Source organism: Podarcis pityusensis (genome assembly GCF_964106645.2).
Source record: "Podarcis pityusensis genome assembly, chromosome: 3".
Taxonomy (NCBI): Eukaryota; Metazoa; Chordata; class Lepidosauria; order Squamata; family Lacertidae; genus Podarcis; species Podarcis pityusensis.
In genome coordinates, this window is record NC_138026.1 from 45,253,029 (window position 1) to 45,280,261 (window position 27,233).

General features: G+C 41.7%; 1 long non-coding RNA gene across 1 annotated transcript; it reads left to right on the forward strand.

The window, feature by feature from the left end:
* Positions 1-468: 468 nt before the first annotated feature.
* LOC308474076 lies at positions 469-7,937 on the forward strand. The gene is made up of 3 exons (XR_013984485.1): positions 469-603; positions 3,920-3,970; positions 7,807-7,937. It is a non-coding gene; the product is annotated as an uncharacterized lncRNA (long non-coding RNA).
* Positions 7,938-27,233: the final 19,296 nt, after the last annotated feature.

Consider the following 27,233-nt stretch of genomic DNA (forward strand, 5'->3'; position numbering starts at 1 on the left):
TTGTGGCCATTGTAGTCACTTTGTTCAGCCCATTGTGTTCATTCAGTCCAATGTGTGAATTATGGTCAGGAAATTGTGTCCATTCTCTCCATTGTTCCCAAGCCATTGTGTCCATTGTGTTAATTGTAGACAGGCCATTGTTTCCATTGTGTCCATTCAGGCAAGGCCATTGTGTCCATGGTGTCTCCTGTGTCCATTGTGGCTAAGCCATTGTGCCCATGGTTTCCATTGTGTTGAATGTAGCCAGGCCGTTGTGTCCATTGTGTCCAGGCTACAGTGTCCATTATGTCCATTGTGGCAGGCCATTATGTTCATTGTGCCCTGGCTATTGTTGGCATTTTTCCATTGTGTCCATTTGTGGCCAAGCCATTGTGGCCATTGTTTCTATAGTGGCCAGGCCATTGTGTCAATTGTTGCAGTGCAATTGTGGTGAGGTCATTGTGTCAATTGTTGCCAGGCTATTGCGGCCATGCCAATGTGGCCATCCCAATGTGGCTGTTGCAGTCAGGCCATTGTAGGCCATCTCCAGGCCATTGTGGCCAGGCCACAATGAGATTTATGTAGATGAATTGGATTGAGCTCTGGGGGCCTGTTTACCCAAAGGTAAGTCTCACGGATTTCAATGAGACTTCTAAGTTTTATTAATACCCTGTAATCTCAGGAACAAAGTACTTGTCGGAATCTTTTAGCTAATATTGCTAGGTGGAAATGTACTGAAGGAAAGACTTGTGGGAGACCCTGCTGCTGTACAGCAAAGTAAAATATCCTTCTAAGTCTCAGAAAGAGTTAAAATGTCCAGCCTGCTTTGCTGTGTACCATCTCAGCCAATGTGCAACCCTAATAATAACATCCTTAACAACACACACACTTTGAAGTTGAGAATTTGAACATTGTGAACTTAGCCTCTTTCCCTCCATCCCACAAAGAATCTAGTGTCCCATTTTAAAAAAACCTTTTTACTTAACAGTTCCTCTGTATTTTAACTTTTTTTCCTCCATGGTCAAAGAAATTGTATGAACAACTACCTAGCTTACTAGTTCAAAACAAAATATTGTAAAATACTGCTTGGATGCTCTGTGAAATAATCGGCACTTTGCAAAGCTCTTTATGCAGTGTGAAATCCATCCGCGAACTAATTAGCTAGCACTTTTGCAAAGTGCATTACAAAGCGATTTGCTTTTATCTAGCATGGTCAGTTCTTGCAGCAGTCAATGTTTTGCAGAAACTGCACTGGAAGACCAAAACCAAATACTATGCAGGCAGATCTTGCCCAAGAAGGGTAGCTTAGCAGATGCAAACGGTGCAGAATACTTATTTCTGCTTCATCCTCTAAACACACAGCAGTGCATAGCATCTTGATAGTTTGGCTTGTGGTTTTACATATAAATGGGCCATTTGTTAAATTCATTTGTAAACCTCATTCTTAGGTCTGGGATGATAACATCCCTTTAAAAGGCTTTAAAAAGCCTGATGCATCCCACAAATATAACAGAAATAACTCCATGTATATCCTTGGCTCCCCAAAGCCTGCCAAGTTAAGGCATCAAAGAGCATCTTAAGAAGGAGTTCAAAATCTCATAGGATCAAACCCAGAGAAGCTCATTGCTTCTGAACCTCCTCCAATTTTAGCTATATATGCATCAAATCCTCCCAGCCTCACCAACAGTCCCACAGTTAATTTGCTGTAAGGCTAGCTCCTTATCACAGCAGGGGGGTTTATGGTCAAGTCATGAATACCAGAGAATTGGAGATTAAAATAGAACTGCTGCCAGGCTGCTAACTAGTGCTTGAAATGATGCTGTCAGAAGAATCTATGAGAGATTTACTTCCAAGAAATGTGTGGCTGCTGATGAGCCTATTTATGAAATAAGTTTGAAATTCTCATGGCCTACTTTAAAAATTGCATTGCTTACTTCCAAACCCTCTTTACAGACTCAGCAGCTAGCTAGCCTCGGCACACGGCTTTCATGCTTTGTGCAGTTTATAAGTGGGGGAACCATTATTTTCCTATCCTGTTTATTTCTATTTCAGCATCTAATCCATCTTTCAATCCCGTAGAGCCTCTGTGCAGAAACGCTGCTGTTGGGGAAATGGTGTCTTTTGTAAACCATGTAAAGTCATCCACGTTCTATGAATAGCTAACAAAAACCTCACTGTGCTTGCTGTATCCCCCATGCCTATCAGCAGGGCGGTCTTTAGCATATGTGGCTCCAGGGTGCAAAAAACTGCCCAACGCACCCAATGTTTGGGGGGGCAGGCCACCAAAGTTGTTGAGCTTTTTGGGGTGGCATGCAACTCTCTCCCATGCCGCTGTGGGTGGAGGGAGGAGAGCAAACCCTGCAGAGGTTTGGGAGGAAGCGCGCCTCGCGTGAGCAGCGTGCATGCGCTGGGTGGGCCTCCGGACAGCCTGCCAATCCCAGGCGTGTAGGAGGGCGGAGCCGCCCAGCTGCCTCAGCACCTGCAGCAAAAAAACCTGCGGCGCTCCAACGGGTTCTGCTCCACTTGGCAGCGGCTGGCCTGGCTCTTCAATCCCCGGACTCCAAATCTCAGTCTGGGCCTCTTGGCCTGGCGCCCCTGAGAGCCCGCACCCCTAGCCGGCCCCGTCTATCAGCATGGCCTTTCCCATCTTTGGGCTATGCTGGAGTGTGATTTACAAAACAACCCTAATCTCCAGATTCACTGGCTTGCGAAACAAGGTAGAGGTCTCCCTATGCCAACAGCATAGATGAATACATCTTGGTGGATCTGCCGCTGGTGGTCATGTTTTTCACCAGGATTGGCTGGGATTAGCCTGGGGCATTCCAGGGATGGAGCAAAGGCAGCTTTGCATCCACTTGATACAGAGCTCCTTCATACCACTGGAGGGCCCCAGGAACAGATGCATGATCTGCTAATAAACGTTTCCCAGGTGTACAATTTGACAAAATCTGCTGGGCCAAAATAAGGCAAAAAATGTCATTTTCACATTTTGCCTAGGGCAGGGAAAGGCAGCAAGGTTTCATCAGTGCAAACAATACACCAGTTCACTCTCTCTCTCTCTCTCTCTCTCTCTCTCATATTCCACTTCAGATTGCTCCTTGTTGTTGCCGGGAGTTTTTTATCTGTATCTCATAAGAGCTGTTCACATAGTCATAAAATCACAGCAACTTGTGCGGTACTGCTATGTCACATTTTGTTTAGGCCAAGCATGTGCTATATTATAAAGTACATAGAAGTGACGCAGAGGGCTGACTCTAGGTTTTTATTGGGGGGGGGGGTGTCCCATGAACAAGAGGGCTTCACTTGTGTCTCATCTTTCTCACAACCATTGCCCTCTTGTTCTCTCTGGAATTAATTCCCACTGCCACTCAAAGAGAAAGGGCAGCCATCACTTTTGAAAAATGGCTATGTAGCGCAAGCCAGTGTTCCAAGTTGGGCAGAACAGCCACTGGCTTGGGCCTGGCTCATGTCTTTTTCAAGGACAACCGTTCCCACTTTGTCTGTTTGCCACTTCCTTTTGGCGACAATTGTGCACATATTTCTTTTGCACTCAGTTAAATTTACTGGTCAGTGATTGGCTGGAATTTTCAGAGTTCACAAAAATACACATTTGAACTGCAAACTTGCTAGCCTGAAGAGCTGTCTGACTAAAAAGTACGTGCCTGAGTTTAAAAGAAGCAACTTTTTATTATTATTACTGTACAGGTTATGCCATCCTTTGGAATAAAATATGGGGGTGAATGAAAAACAGAAATGAAATTGACAGACACCTATTAACTGAAGCTCCAGGCTATTCAATTACTTGGAGAGCTGATTATTAAGGTTTGCTCTGTCCTTGCACATTGTGAAAAGCAAAAAATAAATAAAAAAATGATGTAGACCGATGTGCAGTGAAGCAATCACATTCTAATGATGTTTTCTCCAATATTTTGCTTCTTAGCTAGTTTAAGAGGCACCATCTTATATTTCAGAGGTATCAAGTTATTAAGAGGTTAGTGACACATTATTATTTTTAAAATAGCTCTGGCATGGTCTCAGTGAAGCAGAGATTGAGTTTTAGCACAAGCTGAAGCTGTAAAAAGAATTATCAACATAGAGACGAAGGAGCAGACACATAAGAAGTACAGCTCAGCACCATCAGGATACTTTAGGCTTATAGGCTTGGATTAATGCTGTGCCAAAAAAGTCTCCCTTTAAAAAAAATGTTCTCCATCAATTGATGAGAAAATAAATTGCATTTTAAAATTATCGAATTAGAAAGAAATGTTTGGAGAAATTCTCATAGGTGGGGTGCAGGGTTTTGTTTGTATGTACCACATTTTCGGGGTGTCCTTCTGCTCATTCTTCAAATCATGTCTCTGGTGTTCTGCAATCTACAGCCTTCCTGGGTGTTTACAGAAAACCCTATGATATTAGCTCATGGCTCCTCCAAAAGAGCATTCATTCATCCTGATATGCTTGCACAGGACTTGCATGTTGGTTAGACCAGCCAGTCTGTATTGCATATTCACTCTGATTTATTTATGGAGCAGTTATATGATAGGATGAGCATTCATCCTGATTTGCTTGCAGTAAATTTCCCCAGCAAATCATTCATTCATCTCACAGTTTTCAATGCATTTCCGGGTCACTGTCCAAACCAGAAAAAGTCTGGGACTTTTTAAAGTGGATTTGATGCATATGGGTGATAGAGCACTTTAACTATGCAACCTAAAGTTCCAGTGTGGGCCCAAATCCCTCTTGCAAAACACTGACAATCTAGAGGCAACCTCTGTAGTCAGTCTCCGTTGTTTCCCATGCATCAATGCTCAAGGGAAGATGTCATGAGGTAACTTCTCCCATCAGGCTTTTTCAGATCAGCATGCTCAAGTGGCAATTGGGACTGCAGATTACCAGGACACTGTTTAATGAAAAGAAAACAAACACACACTGCCCATGGGCAATTATTGTTTATTTATTAAATATATTAGTTGTTTTTTGCCATAGCAACTCAAAGCAATCCACAATATTTTCAGCAAAAAAACAAACACATACATACATACATTAAAACCAGCATTTTAAAAAAGAATATAAAATTATTATTTACAAAAAAAAAAAAAAAACTAGGCTAAAATATCCCACCCATGCAAAATGGCTACAGATAATTAAAAACCAAAGCCCTGATGGAAAAGGAATGTTTCATGCCTAGCATCTAAAGATATGTAATGATGATGCCAGATGAGCCTTCCTTGGCAGAGCATTCCACAAGTGGGGTGCCACCACTGAAAAGACCTGTTCTCGTGTTGCTATCTTCCTGTGGAGAGAGCACGTGAAGAAGAGCCTCAGATGATGATCATAGGGTCCAGGTCAGTTGTTATGAAGAGAGACAGTCCTTGAGGTATTAGTGTCCTGAGCCACATCTACAATTGTTAAAAAAAGAAGTCATGGGTCAAAGTTCTCCATATCAAGCATCATGTTTGGCCCCAGTTTTTAGACAAACTAACCTTTCTAATTCTTATGGCAATCTCTTATTCTTATAAGTAACTAAGTAGATTCACAAGGATATGAAAAGTAGAAATTTGATTTGATTTGTCCAAATAATTGAATAGGTCAAAATTAAAAACCAGGTATTCCAACTATAACTCACCCTTGCTGCGTTCAAGAACCAATACATATGCTAAGGTAGTTTAAGAGATTAATGCTACAAACAAAAGACACACACTACAGATCAGGCTTCCCCAGTCTGATGCCTCTTGATGTTGTTGGACTACAACCACCATCTGTCTTGCTCATTGGCCATGTTGACTGCGGCTGATGGGAACTGTAGTCTGAAATATCTGGAGGGCACCTGGTTAGGGAAGGCTGATCTATACCCCATGTTTTTTGGGCATGACATTTGTGCTTGGTTGGAATCACGTCAGCTAAGAACAGATTGTCCCAAACCTTTTACATCTTGAGCAAGTTTCTAGCCTTCACTCTGCTTCCTAATTATCTCAGAATAGCATATTACAGTTTGAGAGGTTCTAGCTGAATCGTTGGTATTTACAAAATGTTATGCAGCCGCTCAGCATTGCTGGTGATGGGGCCAGCAACTGTATCTCTCTGTGCATTTTTCAGACGTGAGAGCTATGTCTACATTAGACACTATTACCTTTTAATGGTGCACTATTATCTCTGCAGTGGAATGGAGACTGAGATTAATGAGCCAGAGGAAACAGGGGAAGTATAGTGGATTAAACTAGGGAGTATAGTCAATTTGAGTTAATGGGTAACTACATGAGCGTAGATATGGTACTTTGCTAGAACAAAAAATCACTATGAACTATTAGCCCAGGTCTGTGAAACCTGTGGCCCATCAAGCAGAACATAGAATTTTTCTACATACAGTGACTCAGCAAACTTCCTTTTGTTACTGCCTGAGCAGGACCATAAGAAATTTATCATTGTTGTTATTATATTTAGTCAATTCATATCTTCCCCTTCCTCCCAAAACACATAGGATAGCCGACACAGCAGTGATAAAACTTTCTAAAAAGAAACAACAACTGAAAACAGTTTTAAAACATTTTTTAAAAAACTTTAAGAACACTTACTGAACTAGTGATCTGAGGGTTGCCAGGAACAGCATGTTTCCGCCATCAAATGCCCAGGTGTTGTTTCAAACCATGACAGAGTTCAAACCATAATATACAGCATTACATTGGTACAGTGCATGATGATCACATGTTTGTCTTGAAACCCCTCTCAAAAGTACTGTTTGAAGCAAGTAGGGGAAGATACAAAAAAGCACTTTGAGACACCCTCTGCAGTGCTGTTTCTGCAAAAATTGGACAATGGGAGCTCCCTTCAAGCACTTCTCAAAAGCACTGTTTGAAGCAGCTCATGCACTTCTCTGGCAAGCTGGTGGGCTGAGGTAGGGGGCAGCATGGGCCGACTGCTCTCCCCTCTCCCACTCTGCCACTCCCAGGAAAATTGCATGGGCTCCGATCTTAAATGGCAGGGAGGAGCCTTTTGCAATTCTTCCCTCTTCCAAGTCACTGAGGAATCGAAAAGGTCCCCACTCGATCTAGTTCAGTACTGTCTGTGTCAACTGGCAGAGTTTTACCTTTTTTAAAAAAAAATAGTTATATTTTTTATTGTTTTAATGTTGTATATTAATGGTTTGCTTGTGAGCCACCTAGGGAACTCCTGTTATCAAACAGCTCTGTTAACACAAGGGGAAATTCAAGGCAGCACTAAGGAGATTGTTCTGTCAGCTCAAGCATTTCTGCTTGCCCCTTTCCTCTCCGATGTGTTTTCCTGCACGTTCTCCCAAACTTCTACAGCAGATTTGGCAGAGAGACAGTGGAGGAGAGAGAGAGGGCATTCCCCACTGATTAGTGGGAATATTCTGCTAATGGAACTGGGTAGTTGAATCTGGCTCATAGTAAGTAAGCAAATAAAAAATGTCATTTAGTCAAACTTTTAGAAATTTGATTTGAAGCCGATGCTTTTAAAAACCTCGTTGATATCAGTGAATAAATATCAGGAACATCACAACATAAGCAGTCCCGGGCATTTCTGACTCAATCACAGATTTCACATCTATAATACAGAAGCAGTGCTATTAACTTTTTCAGTAATGCTAGCAGCCTCAAATATTCTATAAATGAACCTCACATTCATTGCAGTAGTGTTCACTAGAAAATTGTTAAGTGTCAATGTGAGTGCAGGAATTTTTTTTATTATGTGTCATAAAATGCAGTGCTGTTTGGAATGAGCACTTTATTTGAAAATGTAGGCTCACTGGCATGGCTTCATGTATGCAACATGCATTTATCTGTTTTTCCTTCTCTTTCTTTGCCTCAGACACACTTGGACTGGGAACCTCGCTTTCACAAATAGGTCTCTACTTGCTTTACTTACCTCAGGGCTGGCCCATCCATGAGGCAGACTGAGGCAGCTGCTTCAGGTAGCAGAATCCACTCTGCAAATGTGCCCCCCAAGCCACCACTGATGGAAAAGTGGCTACAGCAGCTTTCAGGTTCTGGGCAGAATGTGTAAGAGCCCCATGAGATTGTGCAGGGCTCCTGCAAGACCTCACTGAAATCCAGAAAACCGCAACCACACAAACCCAGTAAGCATGGCTTTGGCAGGAGTGATGGGGGGGGGCTGGCAGCACGCATGGAGGGCAGCACCTTCCAGTTTCACCTCAGGTGGTGAAACAAAACAGGCTGCCCCTGACTTACCTAAACAAAACTGCCAACCAATCCTTCCCTCCTAAATCATCTGCTCTTCTCTCTTTCACTCGCTGCCTACCCTTGGTGAAATATTAAATTAAGAAGATAAGAAGAGTCCTGGTCAAAGGCCCACCTAGTCCAGCATCCTGATCTAACAGTAGCTAATCTAATGCCTGTAGCAGGAGAGCAGTAGCTAATCTAATGCCCACTAGCAGGAGAGCAGTACTCTTCTCACTTGCTTTCCCCAGTAACTGTATTGCATTGCATACAGTGAGAAATCTGCATTCAACTATTCCTCTTCAGTGGAAAGTTCTTATCTATAGCAAGCCCGTCTCCATTCCTGTTGTAATGCTGGTTCTCTTCAGAGCTGGATCTTCTAGTAGAACCTAAAATTGATTTAACATTGAACCACCACTAAGTGTGTGCAGTCTCTAACAGACATTTATTGTAGTAGCTCCAACTGAACGGTCATCATCTTTCTCTCTATTCTTCATACCTGGTGGCCAAGCAATTCTAGGTTGATGCAGAAGTAAGCATGCAACTGGTCCAGTAGCAAAATGCACAACAGAGGCATAGATGTTAGAGCAGCCCCAAAGCCAAGGGAGGCACATATGTCAATGAAGCTGGGAGGGCACTGAAGCCAAGACAGAAGTCCTCAAGAGATACCCAAAAAAGAGCAACTGAGAGCTGACCTCCCATCACAGGCCCTAACAGGACCAGGTGTTTTATACCTCCACAGCCTGGATCTCTTCTTTCTGTTCACTTACTGGGTGACAATGTACACTTGGTCCCTCTATGACTGGTGTGAGGAAACTTTGTACTTTTGGATATTGCTAAACTACAACCCCCATCACCTCTTGCTGTTGACCATGCTTGCTGGAGTGTATGGGAGTTGTAGTTCAGCAGTATCTGGAGGGGCAAAGGTTCCTCAACCCTGTTCTATGACTTCTCCAAACTCCCAAATAAACCTTTTCCTCTTCTGCTGATCCTAGCAGTTAGACTCTGGAAATCTCACTGGGTCCACAGTTGTCTGTTTCTGATCCTCAGGGGGATGAAAATAGGATTTGTTGGTTAAGGTGGGAGTATGAGGTTGGGGGGGGGGAAGTAATATGTCCTTGGGACTTGAAAGCACAGTGGCTCATCAGAAGCCCCACTATGCTAGGGCTTTTCACAGTGTCCCATGCCTCCCTCTCAGATGAGGCCTTCCTGTGGTCCAGGCCAGGCTGAACCCTGATACTTCTAAGCAATAGTGACTATTGAAGACATGAAGCACAAAGTGAGCTGGCTGGCCTAAGTCATTGTATGTGCCTGATGTATTAAATAAAATGCATACATAGGTCACATTGAGTAGAATAGGCACATTTTGTGCAAACGCTGAATTTCTAGTAAGGGCTTTCTCCTTTCATCCTCACATACAAAAGAAGTCAATGGCTTTTTTTAAAAAAAAAGTGTTTCTCTCCTTCTCCCTTTGTAATAGGTGAGAGAACATTAATAGGATTGTACACTTCCCCAGCAATTTCTGAGCTGAAGTAAGATGAGTTTTCCTGCTTTAACGATCAGCCATTTGAAGCTGTTTTCATCCATCTTGTTCAGCAGCAAGGCCCATTTACACCGCGTACTATTAAAAGCCACTGGGTTGCTTTGAAAACTGTTCGTTTTCAGATCCTGCTGAATTCTCATTTTCTCCCTAGCAGATCCCTGAGGGAAAGAGACTTTGCTGGTCAAGAATTATTCCTCACTATTCCACAGCTTTACAGTACTTTATGCTGTCTAAATAATGATGACATCTCTGTAGCTTAGGGAGAGCAGCAGCTCCTTTCATGGGGCAGCCTCAAATATAGCATATGCTACTAATATTGAGGCTGCCCCATGAAAGGAGCTGCTGCTCTCCCTAAGCTACAGAGATGTCCTGACAAAAAAGTTGCGGGAAATGTATATTTTAACTTCCTTTTATTTTAGGGTTGTCACTTTCTTAAAGAGTTCTAATCCAAACAGCTTTTAAAAAGTGTGCGGAATGATATATTAATCATTTATTTATTTATTTATTTATTTATCATTTCAAAGGTTTTGCATGTGATCAGAATGCCTGCATGGGACTAAGGTGGTTAAGAAAATTGACAGTTAGAAGGTTTACAGCTGAAATATAACCAAAATGGCTGTAAGAAGGTTCAGGGCTTCCTAGCCTTAGATTCCCCCAAACTACACTTTCTTTGTGAGGAGTAGCCAATATGGTACCATCCAGATGTAGCTGAACTACAACTCCCATCATCCTTGACCATTGGCCATACTGGCTGGGCCTGATGGGAGCTGATAACTAATAGCATCTCATGAGGAACCAGGTTGGCTATGCCTAGTCTATGCCAAGGAAGAAGAGTCAGTTGCATTACAGGAAACCCAAAAGACCTGTTCCCTGTCATGTAGGCCTCTTCCCACCTGGCCTGGGAGGGTAGAGCCCTGATTGATTCCCGCTACAAAAGCTGAGACTGGCAAAGAGACCAGAGAACATCTTGGATGTCTCTTAGTGCAAACCCAGGTCATCGAGTCTGAGTTTCCATAGCCACCAACCATCATGAACCACCATTAGCAAGATTGACAGCAACAGCAGCAGGTATGTTCTATGCTTATGATGATATTTTATTCTCTTGCCATTTATGCTGTTTTAAACGTGCATTTTATATTTGACTTCCTTTAGTAATGCTTTATTTTGAAATCTTTAAGATAGTATTTTAGTTTTCTGTTAATTATGTTGCTTTGAACGTAGACTTGACTTTCTTCAGTGGTGTTTTATTCTGGATTGTTTTATTTGATGCTTTAATGTAGGTTGTAAACCACTTTGAGATTGTTTTTTTCTTTCTTAAAGTGGTATAATAATAATAATAATAATAATAATAGGCATTGCATTTAGGAGAGGCAAACTATCAGCTCTGTTCTTGTTTAGTTGAGCCTCGCCAGATTTAATGATAAAGTTTCATCTATGTCACCTTCAGATATCTCCACATCTTTTCCTAAAGGACTGGAAGCAAAATGGCTGAAAATGTGGGGGGAACAGTCAAATTAAAGTTATTTAATGTTTATAGCACAAAGGCTACTGTCCATATTCTTTATTTTTACAGCATTGCTTTTTTAGAAAAATGTACAATGACAGCTGCCAGGCAAAAAACACTGACTTAAAGTAGCTCAGACAGTTTTCCACTCTGATGACATTTTTTTCATCAAAACATACATTATTTATGGGTGGGGGAAAATCTTTTCCCCATGAAAGTGATGACCTGAAAATGAACCTCCACAGATTTTGCTATCCAAAGAAGAGTGTTCCTGTGTCAGGAAGAAGTTGAATGACAAATGGGAAATAGATTCTCCCTCTCTTTTTTTATTTATTTAGCCATAACCTCTGGGCCTAAGAGAAAGAAAACCGTGTCTTGTGCAGAATATCAAGGCTGCAATCCTGGCAGTAAGCCCTGTTGTACTCAACAGAACTTACTTCCGAGGAGACATTCTTAGAATTGTTCTGAAAATGCAGAAGACTATCACTCCCTTGTTTATACTCAAGGCATTTACTTTTATATTGTTCTGTGCTAATTTCAATGTCATGGTCTCTCCCGTTCCTTACTGCTGCCCATGACAATGGTGGTGATTGACAAGGCAACTTGACATTGGCACTCTGGTGCTGGACTCACCAACGCCATCGTGGTCCCACCCACAACACAAAGTGGGTCAATAGGATGGGGTCAGAGAATTCTGGCACACTGAGCTCTACTTGGCACTGCTGCCCATATAGTGCAACTGCAGACACCTTGCATGCAGGCAGAGGGAACTTCAGCAAGGGTGGGAGTAGCAGTGCTGAGTGGTAGTGAGACTATGCACCTTGACTTACCAGCACTGACATCTCAGTTTGTAATTCCTCTAAATAAGGATATGTGTTATAAAAAAAAAATGGGTAAGCTAAGTTTATCAGTATCTTCATGCTTATCAGCAGTGCTTTTTTCTAGAAAAAATAGGTGCCGGTACTCGCTATAAAGTTGTTACAGTAAGTGTCATACTTTTTAACAACAGCAAAAGAGGTGCCACTACTGCATACCCTTAGGTAAAGGTAAAGGGACCCCTGACCATTAGGTCCAGTCATGGCCGACTCTGGGGTTGCGGCGCTCATCTCGCTTTATTGGCCGAGGGAGCCGGCATACGGCTTCCAAGTCATGTGGCCAGTATGACTAAGCCGCTTCTGGCGAACCAGAGCAGCGCACGGAAACACCGTTTACCTTCCCACTGGAGCGGTACCTATTTATCTACTTGCACTTTTGACGTGCTTTCGAACTGCTAGGTTGGCAGGAGCAGGGACCAAGCAACGGGAGCTCACCTCGTCGTGGGGATTCGAACCGCCAACCTTCTGATCGGCAAGCCCTAGGCTTCTGTGGTTTAACCCACAGCACCACCCGCGTCCCTACTGCATACCCTTAAGTACCCCCTAACCCCCCCCCCCCACTGCTTATTAGTATTTAGCATGCAGAGCTATCACATTGATATATCCAGTAAGTGCATTTGGGATCACACCTTGGATGGTTAAATATGGGAGTACTGTGTTAAGACTGGACTGGCAGGTGGACAGATGAAAGTCCCATGCCTTTTGAATGCTATACATTTTTTCTAGCTGCTCCCTACATCAGTGCCCATTTTCTTCTTTCTTTTGATTCGGCAAGCTAAATTATAGTTCATGCAGAAGGGCTCCACAGAAAGTATAGCTGGAATTTCTTGTTTCCTTTTCTTGTTGCAAATCAAGCTAGTCACTGACAATTTCATTTTCGTCATGTTCTATGTAACTCAGAAGGCACAGCTTGCAGTGAGTGCTGTCTTATATTTCACATGTAGAGCAGGCTTATTTTAATCTACATTAACACCTGGCATGTTTTTCTTGAAAACTTTCAGAGCAGTAAGATTAGCAACATTTAATATTCAGCATTTGCTAAAACAACTTAGTACAAAAAAAACCCATGTCCACTACTGATGTGAAGTTTGGCAGCTTCTGTCCACAACCCAGTACAGAGCTAGGCATAAAAGTCCCCTTGATTTCCACAGTGTTTATTGGAATAAACATGTGAAAAATAGGACAAACATTGAGCCTTGCCACTGGATACATGGCAATCGCCTGGTTCGTCTTCAGTTTCCTTATTAAAGCCACCAAACTGGATTGCAATCTATAAGAACTTTAATCATGTTACGTTTTCCCCTGATACAAATATACCCAACTTTGTACCATACAGATGCCATAACAAAACCATTGTATGCAGGTAATTTATATGGTTGTTTTCTATGCCAATATTGAACACTAAGAACACGCCATTGTACCAGAGCAATGTATACGCACTAAAAGGGTCCACTGTATTCTGCCTAAGTAAGAATAGGTGCAATCCAGTTGTGGTGTTACTAAAAGCTACCTCCTGCCACCATCAGGACAGCAGCATCAATCAGCAGTCTTCCTTGAGATCTTAGTACCCTTCCTTTACCTTTACACACATTGAAAAGACCAAAGACCCATCTAGTCTAGCATCCTATTCTCACCTTCTTCCAGGGCATCTAGACAGCATATTGAGTGCCATGGACTTGTTTTAAAAACACATTTATTTGGGGAGACCTTCAAAAGTTAGTCAGCACCCCAAGAATACCAGTATAATTAAGGGAAAACACACTGCAGAGATACAGTGCCAATAATAAGTTCATTGGGAGGAAGCTTTAGTAGGCTGCCTGACCCTAGCATTTCACAGTGCCCTCCCCCAAATTTACCTTGCTGTGAATGGTCAGCATTTATGGTGGTAGAGCTCCATGAAACACTGCAGGGGCAACAGTAATGGTGATGGTCCTCCAAGCACTGGAGCTCAGCTGGGCAACAGCATTGATCCAGAGTACTGGAGGGAGTTAAGATGGCATCTGGCAAGCTTCTCCATCCATGGAATGCCAGAGGGGAAAAAAGATAGGTGTGGAAGGGCATGCATCTGTGGTGGACCCTGCTAGAGTATTGGGACTCTAGTAGTTGCCTGAATAGTCACTTGGGAGCATTGAACCTTCACATGGCCTCTACTTCTCTAGATGTATGCATCTCACCCCCACCAACATACTTTTACAGCCTACATCAGTAGAACACCGTGTAGCTGGGCAGCCACATGAAGTGTGACATAGATTTCAATGGATCAGTTTCTATCTATTTTGATCTGTTCCCCAAAGGCTCCCCCCCCCTTAAAAGATTCACCACCATAGTAAAAGTAGCTTCCCTTTATGAATCATCCATTTCATTTTCAGTGTAAGAGCGTTAAGACAAAAGGAGGCATGAAAAATGAATACATCCTCACATCGCATTTCATAAATATACTGTGACTGATTCACAGTGCATACAGTTTAGTAGCTACTGCAGATTGGTTATGGAATAATGCATGTGTAGAATTAAGCCGCCTGGTACTAATGTGTAAATCAAATATGCAGAAGCTTCTGTGATTTAGGGAGGATTAAAATACATTGAGTCAATTTAATCCATTAGATTAAAAGAATCATATTGTTGAATTCCCCATGAGGATGACAATACAGGCTGGTGTTAAAAATGTTTGTCTCTGCTACATTCACCAGATGAGGACTCTGACATGCCAAAGTTAAGTGAAGTGCATGGGACTGAGAATAAGAACTACTGAGGGAATATTTCACTGCTATCCATTAAAGTCTTCTATCTCTCTAGTATATGTGATATACATATTCCTTGTGTAAATGGTGTAAAGAACTACCCAGTGCCACAGACATTTTAGAGATTATATTTGCTTTGTCAATCCGTGCTTATATGAACAAATCAAGGAAACGTATTAGGGACTGTAGAAAGATTTACCATCCATCTCCCTTCCCTTGGAGGCAGAAGGGAGCCATGTTTTGCCATCAGCAAAGGACGAAGTTCAAAGAAAGTGAGAGACATGGATCCCAAAGGGAAATTGTTGTTATCTCTTGCTACTGCACTGTTGCTCATAGAGTCCTAAAACTTTTTTATATATTTATTTCAATTTTTATAGCATTAAATAGCAGAGCAATATGCAATGCCTAGGTTCCTCTTTTGTTCAACATGTCTAAAGGCATTTATTGCACAATACCACCAGATCGACTTTAACTTGCAGGTATGAGAATGAATCCCACCCCCCAAAATAGCAACAGTCTGGAAGCATCACCAGATTTATTGGACCGTACAGCTGACGATCTCTCCCATACCACCAACACCACCCCACTAATATACTGTTAGTGTTCTAGAAAGGCAGCTGTGCTTGATAGAGTCAAGCCACATATGAATCATCAACTTGAGTATGATAACCAAGTGGGAACAGTGGCAAGTAGGCTAGAAAAAGGTATTGTTGCCAACACTTCCAAATCTTAAATGTGTTGAGGGTAAATGGGTTATGAATAGTCAGTAGTCCAGAAGAATGCAATTTACACAAAGGCAAAATCTACAAATCCTTAATGACATTTTCCTAAATGAAAATTTGATCATATCTAAATGCTGACAAGGGGAACATATCATGATTAGGAATATTCTAGGATTGTTTACTGCACCACTTCAGTTTACCACTTCACATTTCCACTTTTCCACCTTTGTTTTTCAACTTTTTATTCATCAGCTTGACTGCTCTTATGTTTTTATGGTTGGCACAGGGTAGGATAGTGGTTGATTTGCAGCAAAGAAGGGGATTGATGGGCTGCTTTGTAGAAATTGTTTTATTGTGAAGAAAGAAAATGCATCAATGAAAAGTGAAATGAAAAAGAACAGAAGAGAGGCTAGATAGCTGAAGAGCAGCAGTAACCAACAAGAAAAAGGAGACTGTTGTGTTTTGGGTATAATATTTATCCATTTAATTCTGCTGAAATTTATAAAAGGTCTGCTCTGATACTTTTGGTGTAAAAGGCCTTTGGAACCTCTGTGTGTAGAAAGAGACACAAGTGGGCAATTCCCCAGTAAATAAAAGAGAATGTGATCATTTAAAAGGTGCAGGAAAGGGCCATAAGACATTTCATTTTATGGCAAGACAGAAAGAGGTTCCAACAGTAGTGGAAATTCCCTATCTCACAACAAGCAAAGCAAAAATCAATGCACAAAAGAAGGGCCAATGGGTTTTTGTTTTTTTTAAAAAAGAATGAACAAATTAAAATGTAACAAGAATACCACACATTTTAATTTTAAAATCTTTCACCTTGAAATCGTTATAAAGCCAACTATTATTTCAAGGTTTGCAGACAACTCTTCAAGGGGTTGTACCAAGCAGGGTGGCCAGTTCGGGGGGGAGGAAGCTCAAGGATGCATTTAGAATTCTGAGAGCATCATGGGTGCTACCTTCTCCGGTTACTTCTCTTGCCCTCCCCTGAGGACACTCTCCCTACTCCAAACAAATAGAAAGAAAGTGTACATGTAAGTTATGCTTTTCCATGAGGTCTGAATAAGAGTCAGATTCAGGATAATTAAAATGGATTCTGTTGAACCTGCATCATTTTACACAGTCTCCAAAACAACACTCCATCAAATAAAATAAAATAAAAAATTGGTAGACTGCAGTGCAAATCACTAATCGTGCTTTCCAGTACCACAGAAATATTGATCCAAGGTATAGATCCCCATGACAGGATAACAATAAAACTACCAACAATCATCAAACACATCTGTTGATGCAGAAATGACTGGTAATTTAATGATAATTTTTGAGTCAATCTCTTGTAGAAATTATGAAGTAGCACTTTGTTGGGATACTTTCTGGGGAGAATGGAGTAGAAATGTACTAAAGAACATAAATAAAGTAAATTGCCCGGTAACTTTTCAACTTCCACAATTGCCTTGTGAATTGGATGGACCTAAAATCGTCAGACACATACATGCAATTTTTAATAAATGTAGAGGAGAAAACAGAAGGAAACAAAGAGAACCAAACTGGGGACAGATCATCATTCACACATACCATCAAGAATATATAGAAATGCTCTCAAATAATTTGAGTTGGGGAACTGGAAGCTAAAAAAAAACATTTCAGCACTTGGGAGCTGTCCACAGCATTAGTACTGGAGCTTCATCTGTCCCTAGTCTGACAATATGTCTATTCCTTGCATGTCTCGCCTATTCAGCAACGGTTCTATGCAATTTATAAGCAGCCAATTGTATATCCATACAGTAACTATGCGAGGTAGGCTAGACTGAAAAGGGGTGACTGGCCCAAGGCTACCAGAGGTCTTCATGACTCAGCACTTCCAAATTCAACTTTCTAGCTTTTACACCCCACTGACTCTAAGGAGCTTAAGGGGAGACCAGCCTAGCTTCAGCCACCATCCAGAGAACAGTTGCTGCACAGAGGCTGCTTACCCACATCCTGTCAACAATAATACTCTGTTCTGACTGTGCATTGGCCTTGGACTGTGGAAATTAACAGAAGCACACTCCAGCCTGGAGAGTGTTTCTGGATGTGGGGGGTTTGATTTTGTAGTGTTGCAGTCTCCTGCCGTAAGAATCATTTCAGCAAAGGGTGTGATATAAATCTTCAGAATGAATGAATGAATAATATAAAATATGGAACCAGCCCTGCAGTGTCCTGCTCTCTGGCTAAAAGTACAGAACTAATTAATGACTTAGAAGGAAGGCTTGAGGTGGACTCAAACCAGCGTCTGTAACTTCACAGCCTGATTTTCAGGTGACAAAGTTGTTCCAGATTCTCTTGTATGTTTTGTACATGGGAGGGTTAAGAACTTAGGTGAACATCTCCCACTGCATGATTCACCATTTCATAAAGTTTGATCTGAATCTCTAGCAGCAGTGCATTTATACAGATCCACCCTGTAAATAAAGAAAAATGTGTGATTGTAGATTGATTCATAGACTGATTTCCTCACGAATGGGCAGATATTCGTTCTTAGTGCAATGCTATTCCAAAATAGGGGTGTGGGTTTTATTATTGCATCAGCAGTCGTTGTTACATATACTTTCATTTTATTTCAGTTTGCCCTTCATCGGCCTTCTTCTCTCTGTACTAATGAATGTATATTTCCCATACACCAGTTAGTCCATTTCGAAGCACTTTTCAAATGACACACAATTAAAAAAATAAAAAAGATCTTGGTTGTAATGCTGCTTACTCTATTATTATGACTTCATTGCTTTTGAGTGCTGCTGTTTCATTGAAGAACTGGTTTCATGTAAACCATACTGAGAACTTCACTGAAGAAGAAGAGGAGGAGGAAGAGGAGGAGTTTGGATTTGATAGCCCGCTTTATCACTACCCTAAGGAGTCTCAAAGCAGCTAACAATCTCCTTTCCCTTCCTCCCCCACAACAAACACTCTGTGAGGTGAGTGAGGCTGAGAGACTTCAGAGAAGTGTGACTAGCCCAAGGTCACCCAGCAGCTGCATGTGAAGGAGCGGAGACGCGAACCCAGTTCACCAGATTATGAGTCTACCACTCTTAACCACTATACCACACTGGCTGAATGAAGATGGAGGTAAAAAAAAACAAAAAAAAAACCCCCCTCTAAAACAACAAACAAAGATGACATGCAGTTAAGTCCAAACTACACTAGTTCCCCATAATGCTTTTGGTGACAAATTTCTACACGCCATGCACCAAAATTGAGCTGGTACAGTCATATTGTTACCATACTTGGAAGCAAGGCTATAATAGGCAATAGTAGTTTTTCTCCTCATTTGGAAATGGTGGTGGGAAAAATCACACGTGTGCAGGATGTTGAAGATCTTTTGCACACGTTTGTTCTAGCCCTTCCATTTCCTTCAATCTCCCATGAATTACTGTAATAACATACTCAAGATGATAATCTGCCTAAGGGAGAGAGAAAAAGCAACACTTCAAATCCACATTTATGCAGGATAGGCATTTCAGAACGACATAAGTAACATCAAATAGTATAATGAAGTCATGGCCCCATGAAAACTTTCAGTACCCTGCAGCAGAAAAGATATACCATAATGGGGCTTGATAATGATTTTCCAGTTCATTGACTTGAGTAAAGAAAGTCCTGACATTATTCTTTAGGCTAATGGACTCCAATATAAAACTGTAGCCTGTATTCTCACTTCTTTCAGCACTTTGCTGATTTATACAATGCTGAAGCTGTGAAACACTGTGCTAATTAACCCTTAGGTCTTAAATTAACAAAAACAAAAAACAAGTGCCTGGTACTGTCTTGTTTGTTTTCTAATACTGTAGCAATTGAAACACTTGCTTTTGTTTTTGTTCAAAGGAAATTAGGACCTTCTCAAAATGGATTTAGAGATAAGGTGGTGAAAAAAGAAATAAGACTGTATGTTTGCTCTGACATATCTCCTTCAAAAATTAGCCAAACCCTACCACAAATTCGACACATTGTTTTTATATTAATTTACAGTGCAGCTGTTTTTGGAATTCTGTGTACAGTTCTGTTTGGCCCGTGAACCCCATCCCAATTTTTACCTCAGGATTGGCACATTTCTGCCGTCATCTGGTACTGTAGTGTCAGTATCTGGCATGTCAGAATTGGTGCTAAAAATGCTATTGAGTAAGCAATTTTTCTGAAATACACTGAGCTCACAATAAATACTATTTTGTAGATTTTGGACCACCTGGAGTTTCTCTCCTCTCCTCTCTCAGGCACAAATGCAACTCTCACACAATGCCTAATTCATTTATGGACGTTAGTACAGCAAGATGTGGTGTTGGCTTCTGGTTCAGATGACTTTAAAGGAGAAGTTGGATATATTTGTGGAGGATAGGTCTATAAGTGAGTATTAGTTACGGTAAATGTGGAATCTCAAGATTCAGAGGCAGTAACAGTGGGAGCAACAAGGAAGAAGGCTTTCCTCTTTCAGGCTTCCCAGAGACTCCTGGCTGGCCAGTTTGGGGACAGGATGTTGGTCTAAATTGACCTTTCATTTGATGCAGCAGGTTGCATCTTACATTTTATGTACCAGTGTGGCAACCAATTAGTTCACATTATGTGAAGTCTGATGGTTGTTGGTATTTGCTAGGCTTGGTTGGTCACAATTTATACATGCCTCAGCTAGAGAGTTCTACCTAAGTGCTAACCTGCAGGAAGTTTGGAAGCTTTGCAAGGGCTTCCTTTTTAAGAAGACCTCCAGCAATTTAAAAAATAATAATTTTAGGACTGGTCTATGTCAGTTTCTGTTTTACATTTCTGTATAATAGATTTCTTAAAGTATTTGGATTACTTGGTTCAGCTGTAAATTATACTACATTTTGATTTTATAGAATTGTTAGTATTCAGGATACATGTATGGGAAAAGCAAGATCTAAATGAGCTGACTGTGGTAAATTATGTATGTCTCCTCATAGTTCAATGAGCCCTAGTCCCATGCAAATGCACATATGACTGCAGCCTAAGCAAAGTAAACTACAGATTGCCTATTAGAAGCTAAATACTACACACAGGACTGGACTGAGTGCAGCTCAGAAGAGGCCTCTTTCTCTTCCCTGATTCCCAGCTCTAGATTTTAGCACCTGGCTCTGCAGTTTCCAAATCAGTTCTATGCTGGTAACTAATTATCATTATAATAACATTCTTCCATAAAGAACATTTGCATGAATTCCTCTTTTAAAAAGAGCCTCAAGTAGCAGGACCGTGGAGGGCATGATGGGAGTTGTAGTGTAAAATGTCTGGAATGGAACAAAAATAGCAAAGGCTGTCCAGAGTGCTACTGACAGTAGACAATACTGTGCTAGATTGATCTGTGCTCTCATATGGCTGCATATCTTAATATGGTGCAGTATCTCATTAACAGCCTTCCTCATGTTAACAGTTTTGTACACACTGCAAGGGCTTAGATAAGGACAGTGTTTCATTACCAGTATATGGAGAAAAAAACATTTTCTGAACTCTGGTGGGATAGAAGTATATTTGAATATTATCAGATATGAGGAGAATAACAAACCTCATAGCCTGAGGAGATATTATTTAGTATTTATTTTATTAATCTGCACTATACCCCAATTAATAATAATACAATTAAAATCACTATAAAAAGGCAGTTAAAAATAATATTGTTACCTGGGGAGTCATTGCTGGGCTATCAAACAGTGGAGCTTCAAATCCAGAGCCTGGTAAGTGTCTCCTTACTGGAGGGTAGGTCATAGGTTTGACAGCTGAGGGTGGCTGTGAAAGCAGGATGTCTTGGTGATGGGGGACCATTTGGCAGGAGCACAGACAGTCTGCCAGAGGCTGCCTATGGTATCCTTCAGATGAATGCCATTCTGTGGCACTCACTTGATGCTATGTTTAGAGGCCACCAGAGGCTGATCAGAGCAACATTTACATAAATTGGATTTTACAGCTTCATGACCTTTCAGAAATGTTTCTGTTTTACTCTGCCTGTGTACTTTGCAAATAGAGTGGTGTATCGTTCTCTTCTTCTTCTACAATTTTAACCTTTATTATAAGCAGCCTAGAGAACTCGGGCGACATAGAAGTACAGTTAAGAACTGTCTGTTTAACTCACAGTGTCAATGTGGGTTAGTGGGTGGAGACTTTTGGGCCAACAGAAGTGGGGCTAAGTTAAACAGGAGATGGCTTAACATGCCCCTTTGATTTTCATATATTGGCAGAGGGAGGCTTTGTATACCTGCAGGGCTGCTCCTGTCATTTGCATTCTAATGTTGTCTTACCCAATAAGTGTATACAAATAAATAGTGTGTGTTATTTCTTGCAAAAGATTGTTTATGCATATTGCTTGAAACAGTAATTGAAAATGTTTGATGGCTTCTGGAAATGTGATGAAACAGCATTCAGTTAATTTTCTTTGATGTTAATACTCAATCAATTAGAAAATGATGATTATGCAGTATTGAAATACCATAAAAGTAAATTGATATGTCATTAAAATTCACATATACACTAATTGCGTTTAGGTAAGTTTTGTCATTTCTTTTATTTTTTGTGCGCAGGATCTCTTTCTTGCCAGTACCATGCATTTCATTTGCCACTTCCTCATGTAAGTTACAGCAGAAATAAATAATCCCTAACTTTATTTATGTTCCTGAGTTTGTAGTTCCACCAAAAAAAGAAAAGAAAAGAAAAGAAAAGAAAAGAAAAGAAAAGAAAAGAAAAGAAACCAGATTGGTCTGGCATGACTTATTTTTGAGAAACCCATACTGGGTCTTAGTAATCACAGCATCCTTTTCTAAATGCTCACAGACCAACTGTTGAATTATCTATACGAGGACCTTCTCTGGTATTGATATCAAGATCACTGGTCGGTAGTTACCTGGGTCTTCCTTTCCCTCCATTCTGAAGATGGGGACATCATGTGCCCACCTCCAGTCTGTAGGGACTTCACCTGTTCTCTAAGTATTCTCAAAGATAATAGACAAAGGCTCACTACCCTAGTTGTGGACAATGTGGTGGTGGTAGTGGCAATGTTGTTCTTCCCTGACCACCCAACTACTGAGTCACTGCTGTATATTGGGGGGGGGGAGGAGCAAGGTGGCAGGGAGGTGTGTGGTGTAAATGCACTAGCAGAAACTCTGCTGTCAAGAAGTCAGGTGAGCACTGCTACCCCACCATATCCCACTGCACCATCTGCTACTGAATAATCCTTTACAGGAACGGTGCAGGGATCTGGCACAGATCAGGCTGCATTTTGCAATCAGTCAATCTTTAGCAGATAAGCATAGGTGCATTTGCACAAAGTCGGTGCAGCTTCTCCTTTGAAAGAAAAGTAGCCGAACAGCCACTGTTTCTTGATAAGTAGAGGTGATTAATTAGTAATGACTGGTTACTAATGGGCAACCTATCCTTTCTTCCCATCAGAAGCAGCAGGGAACTGGGAGGACCCTCCAAGCTAAGACACACCCGTTCTTCCCAGTGTGTCCTTGTAATTCTCCAAGAAAAAGCTGTAGCTGCTCCTCTCTCTTCTCATCTTCCCTGGGAACTACTGAAGAGAAGACTGAGCTCATAGTGCTGCCTAGAGAGAAATAATATCAAGCCCTCTCTGCTTGCTCTGTGGGTGATGCAGGGGAGAGTACTGATCATGGAAGAAACAGACGTCTCTCTCATTTCTCATCTACATTTCCCCTTGTGGAAGTGCATTATTACTTATTATTTTATATACTGCTTAATTGGATTTTCAAGGTGGCTTCTAAGTGGCTTGCAGTATAAAACCAGTTACAAATAGTATAAACACCTATGATTAAAATGCACATTAAAACAATTTCATCAAAACATTAAATCAAACCCCACCAATAAAAATGTACAATAAAATAAGCCCATTAAAAAAGCACAATAAAAATATTTAAAATCTTTATTTAAACTGTTAAAGCAGGGCACTTAAAGACCATGACTTTCCTCAAAGAATCCCAGGGACTGTAGTTAACCCCTCACAGAGCTAAAATTCCCGGTGCCCATAGTGAACTATAGTTCTCAGAATTCTTTTTTTCAGAAATTCTGAAAAAATTCAGGAAAAGCTTTTTTTCAGAAATTCAAAGTTGAAATCACAAGTAAAATGCCCAGTAAATAGAATATTGAGGACAAAAAGCTACTGCTGGGGGGGAAGCACATCCTCAGATACAACCACCCTGCCACCACTTCGCTATTCCCATGGGTACAAGAGATGGAGAGGAAAGGGAGGGGCATGAAGCCACAAACAGCCTTCCAAATACTTAACTAGTTTGGAGTGAGGCATTGCTTATTTTTATTTTGGGACTGCTTTTTTGTGCAACCATGGTAGATCACAAAAGGTGTATGTGCACATGTAGACAAATACCCATAGATTTCAGCTTTCCAGGCGTGGGGACATACACACAAACACACACAGAGACACTGCTGCTGTTTTGTGCAAATTTAGTAGATTAAGAAACTCATATTAAAAATAAAATAAAGGTATGTGCTTACAGGTAAACAGATACCAGTGTGTATGCCCATAATGACCTCAGGCAAGGCCACCCCACCCATGAAGTGGCATGAAGTAGCTGTCTCAGGCAGCAGAAGCCCCCAAGGCAGCACCCTTGTGGGCGCCTCCTGCCACGCCCCCACCTCTGCCAGAGAAGTGGTGCCAGGATAGGTGCTGATTTCCTGCAAGATCTTGCGAAGTCTCATCAAAGTCTTGCAAGATGGTCTGCATTTCTGGCCAGGCCTGTGTCCTGGGGACGAAATAGGGAGGAAATGAAGCAATAGGCAGCCATACATATGAACAACTCAAAATCCTTACCTAGTTTAGAATGAGGTGTTGCTTATTTTTATTTTGGGACTGCTCTTTTGTCCAACCATGGTAGATCACAAAAGGTGCATGTGCACATGTAGACAAATACCCATAGATCTCAGCTTTCCTGGCTTGAGGCAACACACATAAACACAGCTGCTGTTTTGTGTAAATCTGGTAGATTAAGAAACTTGTATTTAAAAAAAAAATTAAAGGTGAGTGCTTCCTGCAAGATCTTGCGAGATCTCCGCAAAGACTTGCAAGATGTCAAGGAGAGCAAAAGATCTCTTGAGATTTGGGAGATATCTTGCAAGCTCTTTCGGGGACCAATGCCAGCACTGCTTCTCCACTAGCGGCAGAGGTGATACAGCTTGTGGTACAGCTGCACTGCCACTAGCAGGTGTGGCAGTAGTGAAGAGTGTCCCACTGGTGGTGATGGTGTTGTGGTGTGGCAGAGCAGGGTGGGACTTCCTGTTTTGCCTCAACTGGCAATATGGGATGTACTACTTCTGACCTCGGGATACCAAAGCTTACAGCTCTCAGTTCTGAGTGAAGGCAGGCAAAGACCCGCAGCCCAGGTGGGCCTCGTTAGCTCAGAAAAGGAGTTGTGTAATTCCTCAGCTAGAGTAGACTCAGAACAGGTGAGGGTCACATGCCTCATCAACCCCACAAGCTATAACAGGAAAGCGGTCCTGGCCAGGCCTCCATCCTGAAAGGAAGTAACAGGCAGCCAGTTCCTTACCTAGCTTGGAGTGAGGCATCACTTATTTTTATTTTGGACTGCTCTTTTGTGCAAGCTTGGTGCATCACAAAAGGTGTATGTGCACATGTACCCATAGATCTCAGCTTTCCTGGCTTGAGGCAACACACACAAACACAGCTGCTGTTTTGTGCAAATCTGGTAGATTAAGAAATGGCAAATTTATTCTCACTTCCACACTAGCAATGAGGCAGTGCCCGCCACAGCGCCAGAGGAAAGCATAAATGGATTGCATTTATGTGAGGATGCATAAATGGATTGCTACCCGAATGTGGAACCCTAAATAAGGAGACCAAAGTGCAAGGGAGCTCCTCATTGCTGGACGGAAGTACTCACTATTTGGGAAGAGGCCGCAGTGACCATGGGCCTGAATTGTTGGTAAAAGGTTTCAAAAGCAGAGGAAATACTGACTAGGCCTGTGGGTTGCAGGGCACAGGAGGCTACCCTGACCCATCTCGGACACGGACCCACTGTTGAATCATTGGCTGCTCTCAGCACTGCCGCGGAGGTGCCAGGGCGGTCCACAACGTTAGGTGGCGTATCCGGGATGCATTCTTGGGTGAGCGCCAGAGGTACCGCTGCCACCTGGTCTGCGGGCCTATACTGCCTATAAAATGTCTAAAAAGCATTGAACAACAGTGCCAAAGCCTGTGGGTTACTAGGCACTACGAAGGCCTGGGACCCCTCCTGGTTCCCTTGTGCCACCCCAGATATAGCGGCATATTGCTGGTTCTCTTGAGCAGACATAGTTTGATACCGTTCTGGTTCTGTAAAATCAACGCCAACTAGCTTGGATTATATGTGTGAGCTGCGAGCAATATCACGGTAGTTCAGTATTGTCTGCACTGGTAAGTTTAAAGGACCCAAAGATGCCTAACTAATCTCCAACAAATTGTATTTAGCTGCAAACAATATCACCGTAGCTCAGTATTATCTGCACTGGATAGCAGTCCAAAATACCAGCCCACACCTCAAAGCAATGTATTTAGAGGAATACTGAGTCTATACTAAACAGAAGAGAACCTTTGATAATGTAAGCAGCTATGCAGCAAGCTAGAGGTAGAATTATAAATTGTAACCCAGCAATACAGCAGTGAAAAATGATAAATTGACTTATGCAACAAACCTATAAGCAAAGCAAAGCTCCCAAGAGCCCTTAAGCACTATTATCAAAATCAACCAAATGAATTAAATTGCCAGATTAAATATATACTTATAAACTAACAGATGAAATACCAGAAAGAGATGAACGTAGCAGAGGCATGAGCTATTTACTTTAGATTCCCTATAAACCTGTATGCAAAGATTATTTTGCAAGTGAAGAAGCCCTTTAATAAATCAAATGATATAAAACCCGGATCTCTTTTTCCTTATAACTATGAATTGACTAATGAAATTCTCAAGAGTGTAAGTATAAACAAAAGCAGTCAAATTAATTATAGGATATCAATTCTAAGATCAGCCTAGCCAGAGACGCTGTAGCCAGCTCTATACAAGCTTATGCACCAAGAGGAAGGGCTCCCTGCAGCCCCTTGTGCGCTCTTATTTAAGCTAGGCTCTTTTAATTGCGCCATCATCCTTTGTTTATATTGCTTATGTTTATTTCCTTTGTTTATATTGCTTTTGAATTTATAACCAACGAGAAAGTGAGGGGCACTCGAAAAGGAGATAGCTCCCACATGGTTTTGCCTCTCCTAAAATGGCTGCCACTGCAAGGCCACGTGGGCAATCAAAATGGCGGTCGTAATGCGTTCCCGTTGCCTAGCGACAATGAACACGTGCGAAAACACTTAACGCTAGCCCTTTAACACTGAAAAATTCCGCAGCCTCAAGAGCAAAACCTGCAGGCATTCCCCACGTACCCCTTATGAACGTTAATTATTCCCCTGGTTTTCTCGCCGGTTAAGCTTAAAAGGGAGGGTTTGTAAAGTTACTTCCCACGTGGAATGCCTATAGTAAAATGGCGGCCGCCCAGAAGGGCACATGGGCGGATGAAATGGCCGGGGTGCGCTGGTTGCCAGGCAACGGCGCAGCTGCTTCCGAGGCTTTCCAAGTCTAAACTTCCGCGCGAAAATAAAACAGCCTGTAGAGGAAGCGATGCTCTGTGG